The following is a 21,677-nucleotide window of genomic DNA, read 5'->3' on the forward strand; positions in this document are numbered from 1 at the left end:
TTGGAATAGACTTACATAACAAGTAATAATTTGGCTTCGATAATTTCTTTTTTTCGATTCGGCAAGCTATATTTTTTATAGGTTTAATTTAAGACAACTATTTTCAAAAAAGGAATTTCTCCATTATACTACCTAGAAGTGTTTGAACCGTTCTAGGGAAGCCTTGTATTTTCAAGTAAGAGATCGCCTCGCCTTAAGCCCCGTTCCAAGAGATCTATTGTAAGTATGCAATGTTTCTAATTCAAGAGAAATAACATTGCATACTTACAATAAATCTCTTGCATTAGAAACATTGCATACTTACAAGAAACTTTTTGAAACCTTTTTAGAAAAAAAATGCATACTTACAAGGTAGACTACCTTAAAAATGTTAAATAAAGCAAACTGAGGAAAGTCGTTTCTAATAATAATAATAATTGTTGTATCAAGTACCTCACTATTTTCCACTCATCTTTAGTGGTGGAGCATGGTCTACTGGAAGAGAGATGGGCTGGTATGCGGAAATACGTGGGATATCGATTCCTGGCCGGGCCATGGTATAAAGTAAAAAAAAATGTGTAAAATTCTTATAATTTCGGAACAACAGAAAAGGCAGTGGAATACTGGAATGTCCAAAAAAAGGATATGAGAAATGTTTTTCTGTGGGAGTTTTTTCTGACCAACTCAAATACATATATTTCCGTAAATGTCCTTTAAATTTCAAAAGTCAAGTATTGAGCTGGAGTCGTGGAGTTAAAAGATTTAGTTGTTTTTTATTGAAATACTCCTTAATCCTTAATGCCATGAAATTATACAAAGAGCTATCTAATAAACATCTGCTATCGCTTTGAAATTAATCATAAATTAAGAATTTATAAACTCTGTTGCATTACAAGTTAAAGTACATCCTTGCATGTTGTTACCTAATTTAATTAATAAAACAAGGCGTCACCCACTGAAACTGACCCCTCAGTTAACAATTAGTCCTTTCCAACAATGGATCGCAATAAAATATCAATTTTCTCCATACTTTTTTATTTGCTTGGTATTTCTTCGTATTCAGCAAATGTTAAATTGAACAAATATTTATATCTCTGGAGTTGCAGCTATGTAATACTTCTTCAATTTGAAATGATTGTAACTTTTATCAAAGGCAACATTTTAAACTTGCAACACAATTCTGACGCTGCATTTCTAATATTCATCAGTTTAAAATTGGTTCATGTAATCACAGCTTGGCAATCACTTATCCATCGCAAAAATGAAGCGACCATTTTCCAAGGACTCACAAGCATTGATGACCTCTTCATTTCGAAACTCTATCAATGGATTGATTTTGGCAAATCAAATCGAACAGTTATCATGAAGAGTCTTCCTTCGATTATTACAAATATTGCTTGTGTAATTTTAATATTTATTGGAGTATTAATTTCTTCGGAAAAGATTAAAATACCTTGGTTATGGATTGGCACAAGTCAATTGATTCGTATTCGATATATACAATTTACTTATGTAATTTCAATAGTTGGCGAAAAGTTAAAATTACTGAAATTGAGTTGCTTGGTAACATTTTCGCGAACAGCAAATATTGAAAAAGTTAATATTTTGAGAAGTGTTTTTCATAAAATTGGAGATGTTCAAAATGATGTAAATTGTTTATTTGGATGGTCAATACTTTTTATGGTTATGACGTCTGTGGCACAAATTGTTTGGGTTTTGAATTGGGTTGTTCTAGTATTGGAAGGCACTGATGAGCCTTATGAAGCGGGATATGTTTTATTTAGATTGTGTGTGGTTGTTTTGCCGGAACTAATTTCGTTGGCCAGTATTTGTAAGGTTGGCCAAGACTGTGAAGACACTGTAAGTAAATATTATTTTTCTTAAAATTTTAGTGAAAAAACAATATCATTTAATGATATCGTTTTCTAATTTAGACCTCTTAAAAAGTTTTGTTGGCAACTGCTTTCCTATTAGATTTTTATTTTAAAGGTTGTTTTCGATATATTTTGCAAAAAGAACCTATACCACTAACAAAAAAGATCTTCATTTAATACAAATTGAGTTGGGAGTTAAAGAAATAAGTCAACAGTAACTAAATCCACAGAGAGACTTGGTTCTCACTCAGTTCTCACAATTTACTACCTTTTTGAATCCTCAGTCCCGCTCACACAACTTCATTTCTCAGGGAGCGGGTCATAATTCTGCTTGTCAAAATTCTGTACGACAAAATTCTGTGGGGTCAAAATACTGTAATACCATAATTCTGCACGTCATTATACTGTAAATACAAAATTCTGTACGTCAAAATACTGTATCAACTAAATACTGACATGCAAAATTCTGTTTTGTAAAATTCTGTACGGCAAAATACTGTATATCAAAATTCTGTAAAAATGCTGTAAAAAAATATCGTTTTGATAATGAATTTTGATGTACAGAATTTTGAAATACAGTATTTTGACCAACCAGAATTTTGCTATACAGAATTTTGACTTTCAGAATTTTGTTCCTACAGCATTTTGCACATACAGAATTTTGACATACAGTATTTTGGCATACAGTATTTTGAATACAGAATTTTGCAACATACAGAATTTCGACCCCAACCCCATTTCTCAGCTTAGTACCAAACAGGGGCCAATGTCAACAGATTTTTAACTAAAAATTACATTGTCTGGTCCACTTCGCGTTTTCTCTGGATTTTAATTCCATTTTCAGATCTTTTGTCCCACTCACGCAACTTCGTTGCTCCGCTTATAATACAGTAAAATAAGGAGAAAAAAGGGGTAAATCTCGGAATGAATGTTAGTTGAAATTTTTTTTGCTCAATATCTTCCTTTTGCCATTCTATAACATATCTCAAAAGTCTTGAAAAATCTCATGTCCGCTTGTCGCGATTTCAAGGTCAAATCGCGAAATGGAGATTTTCAAAATTAGCAAAAATAGGCTATGGTAGTATATACACATATGATACATGATTTCAAGGTATTTTTTAATGCTGATTCCAAAAAATCTAAAATTAAGACAATCTGACGTCTCTGGAAAAAAGGGTTTTCTTTCTTAATTTTTTGCAGAATTCTGTAAAATCATCTTTTTGAAAAATTATCTGCTTATTTGATTACTTACCTACACAATTTGTCATTATTTAAATGCGAATTAATTTTTTTTTTTATAAATGAATAAATTTGAAAATATTAAGAAAAGATTTTTAATATTAAACATTTCCGAAAATAACTAAAAATTTATTAATTTATCAAATAAAGATGAATATTCAAAAATTTGAATAAGAAAAGGAATATACAAAATCGGTTCCATTTAGTATACATATTTTATTTGAAAGAAAAAAATTTTTAGGAAAGTACCTATGTTGAATTACATTAATGAGGTGTATTTTTCTTTAGCCAGCGCATATGCTAAAAAAAAAAAAAAAAAACAGAATTAGCAGAATTTTTTTGTTCAAATAAAATGCTGGCAGAATTTTGAAAAGCAGTATTTTGAAAAACAGAATAGAAAAAAAGCAGAATTTTGAAAAACAGAATTTTCGCTGAAAAAGCAGAATTTTGAAAAGCAGAATTTTGAAGCCAGAATTTTGACCCGATCCCAAAAATCATCTGTAATAAGTTTCAAGAAAATCCGTCCACCCCTTTAGGCTGCAGCTTCATGTACAGATGGGCGCACTGTTTTATTGGATTTAAGAATGAGTGAATCCTTGAGTGTTTCCAATCGAAAACGACATAATATTCTGGCTTTTGAAAAAGGTGTCATTCAAAACTGTTAGTGTTGCCGTTGTTTTATAAAAATGTTTAAGTAATTATTTTGGCCCTTCACGTCTTAACGGGGGATAATAGACCCATTTCAATAGTAACAAATTACTGTATTGAACCCTATAAAAAACAGTTATTAATTCTTGGTGCCCAAAGAATTACCAAAAAATTAAGTTCCAAGCAATTTTCCCAGTTTTTATTCTTCTAGGCACCTAAATATCTGTGTTCTTACAAATCTAACAATTTTTTTTTATTTTATTCTCATTACTCTTTTTTTCTTATAGATTAAAGAAATAATTCACATTGTTGCCAAGGCAGAAGGTCAAATCTATGAATACAAATATAGCATTGAAGATTTTTCATTACAAATAATGCACGATCCAGTTAAATTTTCAGCTAAAGGATTTTTTTCCTTAAACTTGAAAACTTTTGCAGCAGTAAGTATAGAAAGAGATCATATTAGTTGTTAATTTGATTGTATAATTGATTTCAGATGATTGTGACTGTTATAACACATTTACTTGTATTGCTGCAGTTCGCAAAAACTAAATAAAAGAATAATGAAAGGACATTCACAAAACAAGCATTTTATTTCTTGAAAACTATCATTTAAGTTGTGTGTAGTCAGTAGACAAAAATCATTATTTCTGAAATTATATAATCTAGATTGTTTTTACTTAAATGCTTTTCTTTCTTTGTATCTGTTGAAAAACGGAGATGAATGGCTGAATGCGTTCATGGAATTCCCGCCACTGGAAGATTCCAGTTGACGACGTACATATTTCATGATGATAACGCAAAAGTCTGGGAGAGCGGGAGTGCGAGTAAGCAAGACCGTTTGATTCCGACATGGGCTCTCGCAACCAATGATCTAAGAGTTGCTGAAAATGACGTGATCGGAATCGGCTGCTCCGAATTGGCCGAAAGCACTGGGGCTAATGAGAGCGCAATAGAAAGAAAATTTCTGGCGATCACTTTTAAACTGGCAAGCTCAGAGAAAAGATTAATTTTAGAATTGTGAAAAAAAAAACAAGAGTAGAAAAAATTTAAATTACGAAGAATTTAATTTCGGCATTTAAGTTGTTTTAATACAGGGTGTCCCAAAAGTTAACGTCGAAACGAAAACGGTAGATAGGGTAGGTGGTGACAGTTATCAGAAAAATAATAAAAAAAATCGCAGCCATATATGTATTTTGTGAGTTATGGGCATTTGAAAAAAAGTAGAAAAAGTGGTCACCCTTTGACGGTTTTTCATGTGCCGTGACTACAAATCTTGATTTTTCTCATTTTTTTCTTTTGTTACAGAACCTTGAATATACTAAAAAATTTTACATGGCTCTAATTCAATGAACCGTAGTGTAAAAAAAAATGCACTACGATGTTTCGGCAAGTTACCTTAAAAGTTGGTGTGTTCAATTCTCTTGAGAATATTCCATAAATAACCGAGATAAAATTTTTTTTTCTTAAGAAATCCGACTTTTTTATGAGGTAATTTCTCCATATTATTTAAGTTTTTGTATTCTGAAAGGTTCTGAAATTTGTAAAACCATTTTGTTTTAAAACCGTTGACTTTTGTTTCGTTTTGATATTCCCGAAATTGCGGGACACTCGGCGACCCGCAGATATCTGCTCCGGAATGTAAAATAGAAAAGTTTTGATGCAAATAACTCAGTAACCAAACCTCAAAGAAACATTTGGTTGCAGTTACAAACAGAGCTTAAAGGCCGTTTGATGTCTCACATGCCCCGGGGCTCCATCAGTTCAACGTACGCCTCTGACCACAGATTAGCTTGCGCTCAAATTATCTTTGTCTTCTTGGAATATCATCGTTCCCTTAATGCTTAATCTTGTATTGTATTCTTAAGCTCTCCAAAAAAAAAAAAAAATGCTACGTAATGGCAGCTTAATTGAGCTCGAAAATTTATTACCGATACCAATTAATTCCGCGGGAAATTTGTATTTATACAATACAATATATAATTTAAAGAGCCAACTGAAAATGGCAAAAAAGGATCTGCACTCAATGCAAAACGTGATTTGTTTATTTTTTATGATCTAGAAATGGGAGAAACGCTTAATTGTACCTTTATTTATTTATTTATTCCACAAAACAATTAAGTGGAAAGAAGAAGATACGATATACGAACCTTTTTTCTGCACATTAATATTTCCACAATTAAAACGCAATAATTTCAAAGCCATATTTAAAATATTTAAATATTTATTTTCACAAAGAGTGTATAAAACATTTCTTTTATTTTTATTTTTTTTCTATTTATTTAGCAATTACAGCAACATTAAATACATTTATATAAAGATATGATATAATAAATAGTATTGTCAAGCATTAATTCTTAAATATAATATTTTTTTTCTTGATTATGTAATTCAATTTTTATAAATTTAAAATAAAATAACTTTGATTTTGATTGATTTAACATGAACAATTTTTTTTTTTGAAGAGATATGCTTTCTTTTACAAACTATTTTTTTTTTAACTATAATAGTTTTCTATAAAACAACATTTAGACAAGAAATATATAGTGTAAATATTTTTTGTATTTATACTGGAAGAACTTAATTAATGCACATTTCAGACTTATTCAAAATCGAACAGATACGTACTTTCTTTTTATATTTTTAAGAATCTTTACATTTATGTAAATAGATAAATTTTTGTTTAAAAACAAATTTAACAATAGTTAAATTAAAATTTCAACAAATTTTAGATTTTTTTTTTATTTTAACTTGTGATTATCTACTTAATTTTAAATGACTAGTTTTCTTAAAAGATATTTATTTAGTTAGATGTTTTATATTGTAAGGTAAGCATGTTATGAAGTTTTAAATGTAAAAAATACGTGATTTTAAGTTTGGAAGGCATTTAATTAAGATATAGGATGATTTTGCGTGAAAAAAATCATTTGACGAAGTAAATAAATAATAATTTTTTTTATTAATTCATAAAAGTAAAAAGTTTTTTGTATGTCAAATGAATGCGTTAAAAACATGAATGGCTATGGAATCAAAATTTTTAAGTATTATGGTGTCCGTTTTTTTTTTTCGGAGAGATTCTCCATTTGGAAACGATGGATGTATGTAATACTGTTAAAAATTTCGACGCCAGAGCAAATTCAAACATCCTTAATTCTAAAAAGTTTAAGATCTTGAACTTGTCAGTACTTCCAAAATGGTGCAGCATAGGAGAAACCGGGGTTAGTTTGGCTAAGGGGCAAGTAGACTAACCGCAAATAACATTAAAACAAAACACATTCTTTCAAGTTTATTTTTACGAAAAAAAAAAAACAAACAGAAAAGGTAGGTCAGATTAAAGAGCTCGTTGGTCATTTTGGAGGGTTGGGGTCGAAATTCTGTATGTTGCAAAATTCTGTATTCAAAATACTGTATGAAAAAATACTGTATGTCAAAATTCTGTATGTGCAAGTGCAAAATGCTGTAGGAACAAAATTCTGAAAGTCAAAATTCTGTGTAGCAAAATTCTGGTTGGTCAAAATACTGTATTTCAAAATTCTGTACATCAAAATTCTGTAAATCAAAATTCTGTAAAAACAAAATTCTGAAAGTCAAAATTCTGTGTAGCAAAATTCTGGTTGGTCAAAATACTGTATTTCAAAATTCTGTACATCAAAATTCTGTAAATCAAAATTCTGCAAAAATGCTGTAAAAAAATATCGTTTTGATAATGTAAAAAAGTGCGCGCGAGTTACAAAGGTACCCATTCCCATGGCCACACCACAGTTGGTACCTATTCAGATACCAATGCCTAAACAATAATCGTAGACTAAACAAAGGATAAGATAAACAGAACAACATCTCATTTCAACATAAACATATAAATTTAATCCAATATAATTTCAAAGACAATATTCGGCACCGTAGGTTAAGTTATCAAATGTATCTTAGTTTTAAGTTAGTTCTTAACATACCGTGAATAAAGAAAGATCGTCTTGATCTGATTCTTAAAACTAAAAGTTGTGCGTTTTCATTTTGTCTCCACGTCAGGAGAAGTTTTATATTTTTTTAAGATCCCGGAGGATCTGTTACTTAACTGGCGCAGTCGGTAGGATACCCAGTATCCGCTCGCTCGAAAACAAATAATATCGGTTAAATCAAAATCCGATCTAATAAAAGTGAGAAAATTGTTCTGATCTTAAACTGAGTAAATGGGGTTGTGCGACCTTATAAATAAGGAAAAAAATCATTCGACGAAGTAAATAAATAATTTATTTTTTTTTATTAATTCATAAAAGTAAAAAGTTTTTTGTATGTCAAATGAATGCGTTAAAAACATGAATGACTATGGAATCAAAATTTTTAAGTATTATGGTGTCCGTTTTATTTTTCGGAGAGATTCTCCATTTGGAAACGATGGATGTAATACTGTTAAAAACTTCGACGCCAGAGCAAATTCAAACATCCTTAATTCTAAAAAGTTTAAGATCTTGAACTTGTCAGTACTTCCAAAATGGTGCAGCATAGGAGAAACCGGGGTTAGTTTGGCTAAGGGGCAAGTAGAATAACCGCAAATAACATTAAAACAAAACACATTCTTTCAAGTTTATTTTTACGAAAAAAAAAAAAAAAAAACAAACAGAAAAGGTAGGTCAGATTAAAGAGCTCGTTGGTCATTTTGGAGCCACGGCTGATTTCTTTGAGCATTTGATTTAAGTCATAACAAATTCAGGGTGCTCTTATCTCTTTAACTTAAAGACAAAGCATTCTAGTGGTTTTGTTCAAGGAAGGTTGTGACAACTGTGATGTTTAAAGAATTGAGAAGAATTGATTGAAGGAGATGAGACATATTTTAAATGATCACTCATTCACACTTGTAATGAAGCATTACAATTTGCTTTAACATTTGCTGCCCTTTACCTGATATATTTAACCTAACCTTGAATTCAATTCAATAAAAAAAAGGGTAATGTAAAATAACATACGATGTTCCCACGATGTGCCCTGCATGAAGAGCAAATCCCATCTAACGATCATCTAAAGCAGCCAACAACGCTGCATCGATATTAGGGTGGGTCAAAAAAATCGAAATTCTTTTTTTTGAATTGGTACTCCGAAAAATCGATTGCTAGACCCCTCTAGAATATACACACCAAATATGAGCTCTTTATATTAATGGGAAGGTCCTCCGCTTTGCAATTTTCCATTTTTACATCAAGCTTCTACTAAAAAAAAATTATTTTTTTATTAATTGACTTTTTAGCAAATTTCTTTTAATATTCTTGTAGGAAATTGAACGCTCTACAAAAAAGGCCTTACACACTTTTTTCGTTTATCTAACCGTTGAATAGATATTTGAGGTCCAAATATCGAGAAAATCTTTAAAAATTCGTTTTTTGTTCTTAATTTTGTAACAAATTGAAAAATTATAATGATCAAACGCGCAAGACATATTCTTGTTGGAAATTGATTGCTCCACAAAAAAGGTCTTATTAACTTTTTTCATTAATCTAACCATTCTAAAGATATTCGAGGTCAAAGTTAAAAAAAAATATAAAAACATTTTATATTTTTAAAAAATTTCTAATTCACTGAAACTTTATTATTTTCAAATTAGCAAGATATATTCTTGTAGGGGCTTAAACGTTCTACAAAAAATTCCTTGGAATGAAATTGATTGCTTTAACCGTTTAGACGATATTCGTATCCAAACCAATGCTCACTGATTTCAATAGTTTTCTTATAACCCGTATGCATTGCGATTTGGATACGAATATCTACGAATATCTTCTAAACGGTTAAAGCAATCAATTTTATTCCAAGGAATTTTTTGTAGAACGTTTAAGCCCCTACAAGAATATATCTTGCTAATTTGAAAATAATAAAGTTTCAATGAATTAGAAATTTTTTAAAAATATAAAATGTTTTTATATTTTTTTTTAACTTTGACCTCGAATATCTTTAGAATGGTTAGATTAATGAAAAAAGTTAATAAGACCTTTTTTGTGGAGCAATCAATTTCCAACAAGAATATGTCTTACGCGTTTGATCATTATAACTTTTCAATTTGTTACAAAATTAAGAACAAAAAACGAATTTTTAAAGATTTTCTCGATATTTGGACCTCAAATATCTATTCAAAGGTTAGATAAACGAAAAAAGTGTATAAGGCCTTTTTTGTAGAGCGTTCAATTTCCTACAAGAATATGAAAAGAAATTTGCTAAAAAGTCAATTAATAAAAAAATTATTTTTTTTTAGTAGAAGCTTGATGTAAAAATGGAAAATTGCAAAGCGGAGGACCTTCCCATTAATATAAAGAGCTCATATTTGGTGTGTTTATTCTAGAGGGGTCTAGCAATCGATTTTTCGGAGTACCAAATCAAAAAAAAAATTTTCGATTTTTTTGACCCACCCTAATCGATATCCACCACACATGATAAAGAAGAATTTAGATAACAAAGGAGAATTGATAAAATTTTCTTATCAATCAGTAAGATCTACACTGATGGTATCGATTTGGAAACGAACAACAGAGCTCGGTGGTGAATATGTTTTATGAAAATAAAACCATACATGAGGAGAGGTGTGGTGAATAAGGATAGAATATGTTTCGCTATGTAATATTATGGATGAGCTGAAGTGTGGTGAATAATAAAGGAAATATTATTATTATCACTATAGTGCAAGTATGTAAGCAAAATACGAACATTTTGCAAATGTTTTCGTTCGACAAAAAAACTATTGAAAATAACTCTTTGTGCTAAATAATTCACACTGAGTTAAGTTCAATAGTAATATAAGAAGCCGCCATACAAACGACAAAATCATCATTCAATCGTGATCATCGTAAGGAGAAGCAACTCCAGGAGTTAGAACGGAGCTAAGTAAGAAAATAAAATAAAAAAATTAAATTATTAGACTTCCCCCCACCAGCGGTAAGGGGTCTAATAATATAACCGACCAGTGTACCAGATTACCGGAGGCAACTCCGTGATTTTTACCGGGGGTAACTCCGTGATTTTTACCGGTGGCAACGCCGTGATTTTTACCGGGGGCAACTCCGTGATTTTTACCGGGGGCAACTCCGTGATTTTTACCGGTGGCAACGCCGTGATTTTTACCGGGGGCAACTCCGTGATTTTTACCGGGGACAACTCCGTGATTGTTACCGGGGGCAACTCCGTGATTTTTACCGGTGGCAACGCCGTGATTTTTACCGGGGGCAACTCCGTGATTTTTACCGGGGGCAACTCCTTGATTTTTACCGGGGGCAAATCCGTGATTGTTACCGGATTTTGAAAAATGCGTTTTTGTGATTTTCTCGGCTCCTGCTTGTCTTGTTGTGTAGAAAAACGTACTCTAAAATTTTTGTATTAAATAAAGTTAATGACGAAAACATGTAAAATTTTTGAAGATGATCGTGAGTTTTGCATTTTTTTTAGTTTAGGTTCATCTGGGCAAAAAAATTCTTATACACTGAGGGAAAAAACAACTTAAAATCAACGAAAATCACGTTGATTCAACTATGTTTCGGAATGATTTAGCGTTCAAGATGAAAATTTTAAAATCAAAGTAAAACATGGTTAGTTTTAAGTGGTTTACCGTTATAAAACATCTTGAAATCAAAGTTGTTTCAACTTAAAAAGCATCAATTTATTAAAAAAAAAGAAGAAAAAATGGGCAGCCGCTGGGGATCGAACCTACAACTCTTGGGTTACTAGGCGAATGCTTTACCAACGTGCTATTTCACTGTTGAAAATTAGAGTGATAAAATCCGACAAAAATAAAAAAATTCTTACGTTGTTTCAATTTTATTTTGAAGAAGTTTCATGTTAATTTTTTCAACATTAAATCAACGTTGAACATTTTACATTTTACGTTGCGTTTTTTTCCTCAGTGTAAAAACATTGATACAACTCAAAATTTCATACATTTTGGTATATTAAGTTTTCTTGTACGTCCAAAATTATTTCAGTTATAACGTGACGAATTCAATATTTTGGTTGGCTACAATGATTGTACTGCTCAAAAAAATTTAACTTTTTTTTTTGCAGAAGAACCAAAATATGCTTTTCTGAATGTTTTTGGGGTGCTGATTTTGAATCCGAAGTCAGAAAAAATGTATTGGCCTTAGTTTAAGAAGTACTATAATTATAAAAGGCAAAAAAACGTTATTTTTGTTGTTTTTGAGGAGCAACTTTTTATAGAGCAACATTACAAAAAAAAAGTTATTTAATAAAACAAATTTAGAATACGTTTTTCTACAAAACAAGACAAAAAAATCTGTTCTACGATAAACAATAGCCCTGAAAATCACAAAAAGGCATTTTTCAAAATGGCGGCCAAACCACACGTTTTTGAGACAAGAAAAATATTTTTTTATGTTCGTCTCAATGCACCTTTTTATATGAAATATCAAATTCAAATCCTTTCCAAAAATTCTCAGATGACCCATTTTCAGCTCCCTGTTTTCTGTACTATATTTATTTACCCTAGGATGCTTTTTTTTCACCAAAATATAGCTATAATAAGAAACACTATGTTTATCACACATTTGCGAAGAAAATTGGCCTCAAAGTAAAAAATTATCATGGTCAAGAAAAAATGAATAGCTTTAAGAATTAATATCTGACCAACCAAAAAAGATATCAACAATTTGTAAACGCAGTTACAAAGATTAACATGTCTTCTAAAAATAAAGGCCTCTGTCAAGTTTTTACTGTTAGTATTAACAGAGAAATTATCATTAACATAAGCAAAGGTATACCAAAATAAGTTAACGAATGGGTACACTTTTACTGACCGAAAACTCAAAATCTACGATTTTGTTGTGACCTACGAGACTTTTGTTCGGGATGTCAAAAGCAAGCAACGTATCTACAAAAAATTGGAGCATTTGACTAAAACCACTTTTTCATACAAATAGTGCGGGGTCCTGTTTGAAGTTGACTACAACAAGATGGAAAAAAACATAACTCTTGTTGATTTCGCTGTTGTCAACAACAACAATCTTGAATCGACATTATAGTACAAAGATCCAAAAGTATACTGCTACTGCCTCATGGGGCAGATCAGGGATCTATGGAGAGCAAATACTGCCATGACAATTCCGGTTATTATCTCGACAACCGGACTGGTCCCGAAAACCACAATTTCAGCGTTTGAAAGACTTGGTGACCCTAAAAGAGTTGTTTACAGCATGTTAAAGTCTGTTATCCTAGACAGCTGCCGTCTGGTAAGGGAATTTCTCGCTCTTTAATATTAATCGATTCTACCTTTCAACCAAAAACCAAAACCTTTTTGGAACAACCGTGATCCAGCCAATCATAAGAAAAGGGCTAGAACATGGTCTATGCTCCAATCCCTGGGCATAGCCCGGGATAGGTACTTTTCCAGCTCCTTAGGAGCTGAGAATTCTTACGAAAGTCGATAATAATAATAAGAAATACAAATTCAGTCTTAAATTAACAACCGAACTAAAAAGTAATTTACTTCCCGGTTTAATATTTTTTTGGTCCTTCAAGCCGGATGGTGCAGTTATTGTAATTCAAAAAAAACAATATAATATAAATATAAAATATAAAAACAATAATTTAAAGCGAAAAGCAAAAAAACTATTATCGAAAACAAATTCTCCTATTTATCCCTTGCAGAGACGAGTCAAAGGAAGTTGAGGGAACCGACTATAAACAAATATACATTAAAAAACATTAAAATAATTGAAGAAAAAAGGGCAAAATACTCCATTGTTAGAGACGAAGAGCTTAAAGAAATTCTTCGAGAAGTCAACAATGAGGAAGATTCGGACGAAGAAAAATTCTCAGAATGGTAATTTAGTTTCACAGACCAGCAAATCGAACAAGGCGGTGTAGAGCAATTCAAGGATCAAACTTTAAGTAGGTATACGAGCCCAGCAAGAGTTTCAAAGCATGAAATATTTATTTTTGCGATTTTCTTTCGAGCTCTAGAGTTTTTGTGAAAAATTAAAGGTTTATTGGAAAAGTCCAATTGGGTTACTTAAAGAGCGATTTATAGCATTATTCCTAAAGGGGAAATAATTTTTTGAAGTGTAACGAGAAGCGAGCGAAGAGAGAATAGGGGAAGTTTTCTTCTTCTCCATACTTATTGTATCGAACTGCATGAGCTTGGTAACTCTGCAGTCGATGTTATACTTTATAATTTATAATTTTATCTTACTTTGTATCGAACTGCACGAGCCTGGTAACTCTGCAGTCGATGCTATAATTTATAATCTATATTTTTATTCTTCTTTTATGTAACTTGACGAAAGAGTAGCTTTCGTTTCGTTTTTATATTTGACGAAAGTTCAGTTCTAATTTGAAACTCGTGAAGGAAGCTGGTTTTAATTAGCAGGGTGCGTTGTTCAAAAAAAAAATGTTTGTGCGTGCGTGCAATTAATATTAGTGCAATGTGTTTAAAAAGTGCAGCGCAGCAGGAGCAAAATCTCGGTAAAAAACGAGCGAAAATTGCGAAAAAAGTGCTACGAAAAGTCATGTAGACAAAAAGTCACGTAGGCAAGCACAAAAAACGAGCAGGAATCATGTCTCGACATGAGTAAGTAATTACAGCAGGCAGCACATTTTTCATATTTACTATGTGCTCACAATATGTAAGTAGCGAAAAGATTTTTTTTTTATTTTTACTTTTAATGTTATCTATGCACACAAATCATGTTTCAACATGTGTGTAAGCGACAGTTGCAAGCTCTGCATCAAGAATTTGAGCAGGGTAAGAGAGTTTTATAGATCAAAGAGAAAAACACACTCATTTGTGCAGCGAAAGGAGAAGAAAAATGAAAAAGCGACTGACACACAAGAGCGAATGTGCAGCGATCACACAAGAGCAAGCGCGACAGCAAGCTCATAGGAGGAAACAGGAGAATGAAATAAAATTTATTTCATTCGAAAGAACCAAGTCGCAGGAGCAAGTCGTGTTTTTTTCTAATATTTATTTTCAATCGCATAAGTGCATCATTTTCTTTTCCGATACTTAACAAATAAACAATTAAACTTTTTCTTTATCAAATTATTCAGCAGAGCAGCGAGCAGGTTACAGAGCAGCGAGCAGGGATATTAAAAAAAAAAAAATAATAAATTAATAAATAAGAGATGGAACAACAGCAGGTATCTAATGACAGCTATACGCTTGATGCAGGTTTATTTTCGATGAGCAGGATGCTGGCATTCGTGCGGTCCCCAACCTTTAAGGATTGTTCGGTGGCAGCTGCGAAGGTACTTGGGCACAAGTCAAGGTGTCCGAGGCAAAAATTGCGTGTGCCGACGACCTTCTAATAAATGTCGAGATGCAGCGTAGAATTGCCGAAGCAGAGGCGAATACTTTGACGCCTATGCCGCCTTGAAGGAAAAGGTAGACATGGCAGCAGGATCAGCAGGATGAATCTTCCGTTTTCACCACACGACGTTAAGAACATCTGGGGCTACTTCGATGGCGATATAACGAAATGGCAGGGTTTCCGGGACCGTTTCGTAGCAGCGATCCACGAAAACGATAGGATAGCGCCCTCCTATAAATTTTCTTACTTGAAGGCATCGCTATCTGGCATTGGGACATGTTCGTCATCCATGTTCTACATGAGAAGCTGGACGATGAGACGGCGTGCAGGTGGGAAGAAGTGCGGACTTCCGAAGAGCCCACCGCGAAGGAGTTCTGTGCCTTCCTTGACAAAAGGGCAGAATCTCTAGGCGGAACAGCGAGCAGGAAGGCTGATAATACGTTGTCTTCACAACAGACCGCTCAAGCAGGGTTGATAACACCAGGGTAGGACCGAGCAGGCCAGATACATCGCGAGCGGTGAAGCGATGTGCGAGCAGGAGCAGGGTCGAGCAGCGGAGCACGAGTCGATAAAGGGCCATTACCTTGTCACTCGTGCAGCTCGACAGATCATCCGATGTGGCGATGCCCAGAGTTTGCGGCATTGAACTTGAGAGCTTAGCAGGTCCTTGTGAAGGAGAAGGCGCTTTGTCCGAACTGTCTGAAGACCGGACATGTGCCCAGAGACTGTTTCCAGGGGCCGTGCATAAGATGACCTGGTAAGCAGATGCATGCGCTTAGGAAGGGGGGGTCCTGGGTGGGCCAGGCCCACCCTAGAAAATCAATGGCCCACCCTAGAAAAACCGACAGTTCTACGGAACTTTTAGTCTGGTTTTAGCTCCCACTAACATTTTTTTTTTTAATATCGCTTGCTGAGAATTATAGGGCTGTATTAATCCAGTCAAATAAGGGTTTAACCTCGGAATGAATGTTAGTAGAAATTTTTTTTGCTCAATATCTTCCTTTTGCCATTCTATAACATATCTCAAAAATCTAAAAAAATCTCATGTCCGCAAGTCCTAATTTTCTTGGTTTGAAAATAAGGTGCAGATTTTAAATATTGAAAATAACACTTCAGATATTTGTGTCAGATCAACATGAATAAGACTTGTTTGTGAGTTTTGTTGGAATACATTTGTCGCTTATGTTGGTATACATATAAAAATTTAAACTTTTCTTATTAATTTTTTAAAATCTGCACCTTATTTTCAAACCAAGAAAATTAGGACTTGCGGACATGAGATTTTTTTAGATTTTTGAGGGTAGTTAAAGAATATCCAAACAAAGATTAAAATGAAAAAGTTAGCCTTTTAGCACTTATTCCTAAGATGAACAAGAATCTTCTTTAGTGCATATCTTAAAATTTGCTCCTCCATCAAAAAATACCATTATTTCGTAGGTATTTATATTTTTTATAATAGATTGTTTTAATTTTTAATAATGATGGATTCTAAAATCTTCATGCAAAATTTGGTTCATCTACCATAACTTTTAAGGGTTTTTCGGCAGTAAGTTTGCAACTGTTATAATAATATGAGTTGACAGATGAAAAACAGGTATAACTTTTTCCAGAGACGTCAGATTGTCTTGATTTTAGATTTTTTGGAATCAGCATTAAAAAATACCTTGAAATCATGTATCATATGTGTATGTAATACCATAGCCTATTTTTGCTAATTTTGAAAATCTCCATTTCGCGATTTGACCTTGAAATCGCGACAAGCGGACATGAGATTTTTCTACACTTTTGAGATATTTTATAGAATGGCAAAAGGAAGATATTGAGCAAAAGAAATTTCTACTAACATTCATTCCGAGATTTACCCCTTTTTTCTCCTTATTTTACTGTTAATACAGTAAAATAAGGAGAAAAAAGGGGTAAATCTCGGAATGAATGTTAGTAGAAATTTTTTTTGCTCAATATCTTCCTTTTGCCATTCTATAACATATCTCAAAAGTCTAGAAAAATCTCATGTCCGCTTGTCGCGATTTCAAGGTCATATCGCGAAATGGAGATTTTCAAAATTAGCAAAAATAGGCTATGGTAGTATATACACACATGATACATGATTTCAAGGTATTTTTTAATGCTGATTCCAAAAAATCTAAAATCAAGACAATCTGACGTCTCTGGAAAAAGTTATACCTGTTTTTCATCTGTCAACTCATATTATTATAACAGTTGCAAACTTACTGCCGAAAAACCCTTAAAAGTTATGGTAGATGAACCAAATTTTGCATGAAGATTTAAGAATCCATCATTATTAAAAATCAAAACAATCCATTACAAAAAATATACATACCTACGAAATAATGGTATTTTTTGATGGAGGGGCAAATTTTAGGATATGCACTAAAGAAGATTCTTGTTCATCTTAGGAATAAGTGCAAATAGGCTAATTTTTTCATTTTAATCTTTGTTTGGATATTCTTTAACTACCCTAAAAAATCTAAAAAAATCTCATGTCCGCAAGTCCTAATTTTCTTGGTTTGAAAATAAGGTGCAGATTTTAAAAAATTGGAAAACTACACTTCAGATATTTGTGTCAGATCAACATGAATAAGGTGCATTACTTTTCAGGGATGGTCAGGTTGACTTGTTTGTGAGTTTTGTTGGAATTAGTGTTAAAAAATACCTTTAAATCATGTCGCTTATGTTGGTATACATATAAAAATTTAAACTTTTCTTATTAATTTTTTAAAATCTGCACCTTATTTTCAAACCAAGAAAATTAGGACTTGCGGACATGAGATTTTTTTAGATTTTTTAGGGTAGTTAAAGAATATCCAAACAAAGATTAAAATGAAAAAATTAGCCTATTTGCACTTATTCCTAAGATGAACAAGAATCTTCTTTAGTGCATATCCTAAAATTTGCCCCTCCATCAAAAAATACCATTATTTCGTAGGTATGTATATTTTTTGTAATGGATTGTTTTGATTTTTAATAATGATGGATTCTTAAATCTTCATGCAAAATTTGGTTCATCTACCATAACTTTTAAGGGTTTTTCGGCAGTAAGTTTGCAACTGTTATAATAATATGAGTTGACAGATGAAAAACAGGTATAACTTTTTCCAGAGACGTCAGATTGTCTTGATTTTAGATTTTTTGGAATCAGCATTAAAAAATACCTTGAAATCATGTATCATGTGTGTATATACTACCATAGCCTATTTTTGCTAATTTTGAAAATCTCCATTTCGCGATATGACCTTGAAATCGCGACAAGCGGACATGAGATTTTTCTAGACTTTTGAGATATGTTATAGAATGGCAAAAGGAAGATATTGAGCAAAAAAAATTTCTACTAACATTCATTCCGAGGTTAAACCCTTATTTAACTGGATTATATGTATGTTTAATAATTTAATTAATTTTTTAATTAAAATTAATTTTTTAATTAAATTTAATTTTTTACAAAATTAAGATCTTTGGACGTCAAATATCTTTTAAACGGTTAGATAAACGAAAATGGTGTCCAAAGCCTTTTTTGTAGAGCATTCAATTTCCTACAAGAATATGTAAAGAAACCTGCTAAAAAGCCGATTTATAAGAACATGATTTTTTTTAGTAGAAGGATAATATAAAAAATGGAAAATTGCGAAGCGAAGGACCTTTTCGTTAATACCAAAATTTCATGTTTGGTGATTATATTCGAGAGATGTCTGGCAATCTATCGGAGTATAAAATCAAAAAAAAAATCGATTTTTTTTAACCAGCCTTGTGTTTATGTATATTTTTCTTAGTCAGCCATATTTATAAATACCCCGTTTATATGAGCAGTCTAAAAGGTCGGATTCAATAATTAGCTTTTTCAATGTGTGAATTGTGTTAAATAGTTAACAGCATGTAAAATTTTTGACACTATTGAGGTTAATAAAAAATTTTCAGCTGTTAAAAATTTATTGGGCTCTGGCACCTGGTTAAATTTGAGTTAAATTTTTTTTGCAGATGCTTTTTTTTTGTTCATGCCAGAAAAAGGCAGACAAAATTCTAAACAATAATAATCCATACAGCTGAAATTTTTTTTATTAACCTCAATAGTGTCAAAAATTTTACACGTTGTTAACTATTTAACGCAATTCACACACGGCCTTAGACCGTGTGTGAATCGGGTTAAATACTAAGCCGAGAATATATTTTTGACACTTTTGAGGTGAAAGGATAATTTCAGTTGTCAAAAATTTATCCTGCTCTAGGAGCCGGTTTAATTTTTATTTTCAGAGAAAAAATTTTTGCAGAATTTTTTGAGTATTTTTTTCAATAACTAATCAAAAACTGAAAATAAAGAAAGAAAATTGAAAAAGTAGTACAAAAATAATGAGTGTATATTAGGAAAAATTTATATTTTTCAATATATTTCATTTTATTGATGATGAAAAAAATTGTTAGTTACCCATTAATGGCAACACAAAAATAAAATTCACATGACAACGCGTGTTGGAAGTTTGTAAATTGTTAATATTTATACTTTTTTTTAAATCATTATTTCTTTCGATTTGCAAAAAAAAAATATTTATCTACGTTAAAAATGTATCCAAATTCACACAGCTAAATTGAGCTAAAGATAATGTTTTATTCACCAGACATTCAAATGTCAAAAATGTATCCTCTGCTAAATATTTAAAATATGGCTTTAGAGTATAGTTACCCGCATACAACAACTTTTAATTAAAAATTTTTATTTTTATATGTACCTACACTTCTGGCTTTAGTTTCAAGAGCACCTTAAACAAAAAAATAAAGCAAATAAAATTGAAAACTTGGTAAGGTCAGTTTTTAAAGCCAATCGCTGTCATAAATTGCGACTGGATTCAACTTTTGTGTCGCTCAAAATAAAAGTGATGTAACTCCATCCAATTGCATTTCGATATAACAAACTTTTAAAAAACGGAGTACCATATTACACTAAACAATATAAAAAGAAAAACCAGTAACTATCAAAAATATATTGCGTATTTGGAGTTGATTCCTTTTTATATTGAAAGATATTAACAAAATACGATACCATTGAACAAAAAACACACATTTTTCAACAAAAAAAATGAGTTACCGATTACATTACCGATCGAATGTATTATTAAAAATACCGATCGAATATATTATTAAAAATAAACTTTTTGCTTATTTTAAGTTATTAAGTGGCGAATTATTTGCCAATTAAAGGAGCAAAGTAAATAAAATGCACGACTGTGTCACGTAGTTGCTGTAAACTAATACTTATGTTAGTTTACAGATTGTAAGGGCTTCCTTTATAGACATTCAGGGCAAAGTTTTGTTAAATAATTTTTTTTGTTATTAGACTTTTTTGAGAAAAACTAAAAATGCAGTTTTACGCCTGCAAAATTTAATCAAAATCGTTAGAGCCGTTTTCCAGTTATTTGGTATAACTTGAAGAATTTGTATGGGGGTACACTTTCTAATTAAGGTAGAAAAAGAACAAAAAAAAAAACAACTTTAAAAAAAATTGCACACTCATGGTTATGGCTTCAGGTCGATGATAACATCTGGCCCACCCTAGATAAAATCTCTAGCTACGCCCATGAGCAGATGCACAATAGTGTACTTTGCCCTACGAAGGAAATAAGGAAAGGCGATGCAGTCTTTCATGCACAGGAGAACAACAGGAAGAGAAGGAGCAATGAAAATAAGCAAAAGCGAGATTGACTGACCGTCCATTCTGAGAAACGTCCTCGGTTGGACAAATGCAGGACGCAGGAGCAGGAGATAGCAGGAAGTGAGCAGGAAAGTAGGTCTTGGGGCGATTTTAAAAGAAATAATAATGTACTAAATCAGAACAATAAAGATACAAATAAAATTTATTCGACATTTTTTAATGAGCAGGTAAATTTTACTTTGATGCCTACGGCACAGGTAAGAATTGAGATGGATGGCAGGAAATATGGTCCAATAAGGGCTCTTTTTGATACAGGTGCACAGCCCAATCTGGTTAGCTATCAGCTTGCCCAGAGATTGGCCTCACCAAAAGAGCAAATAGCAAGAAGAATGGTTGGTGTTGAAGGCGAGCCCTTCAATATCAAACACAAAACCACACTCTTAGTGAGTCCATGGTTCAATTCGCAGGTTTCAGTAAAGTAGGACTTTTTGGTGCTACCAAAAGAAAGCAAATGGCAGCCAATTGTGCCTAAACACAATTTGCAACCGCCAAAGAAAGACAGAGCAGGGCCAATATTGGCAGATCCATATTATTGGAAAGCAGGGCCGGTAGATTTATTACTGGGGTGCAGGTTCGTAGCAGAAACGTTTGTTTCTGTTGCAGGGCGTCAGCCAAGCAGGATATTAGAGATGGAAACTGTATTTGGCAGGGTAATACTCGGAGGGTATGAGAGCAAAATACATAGCAGGATACAAGAGCAGGTGTCACATGTCGTGTGCATGGACAATAATCAACTTCATGAATCGCTTAAGCGTTTATGGCAGTTGGATGACATTGAGATGTCATCGAGCAGGTCACAGGAGCAGGAGCAGGTAGAGCAAAATTTCATCCAAACGTTTTCACGTGATGACTCTGGCAGGTTTGTCGTGACAATTCCCCTAAAGGAATCGGTGAAGGAAATGGGCAGTTCAGAGCTTACAGCAAAGC

This window comes from Episyrphus balteatus, chromosome 2 (genome assembly GCF_945859705.1).
Source record: "Episyrphus balteatus chromosome 2, idEpiBalt1.1, whole genome shotgun sequence".
Taxonomy (NCBI): domain Eukaryota; kingdom Metazoa; phylum Arthropoda; class Insecta; order Diptera; family Syrphidae; genus Episyrphus; species Episyrphus balteatus.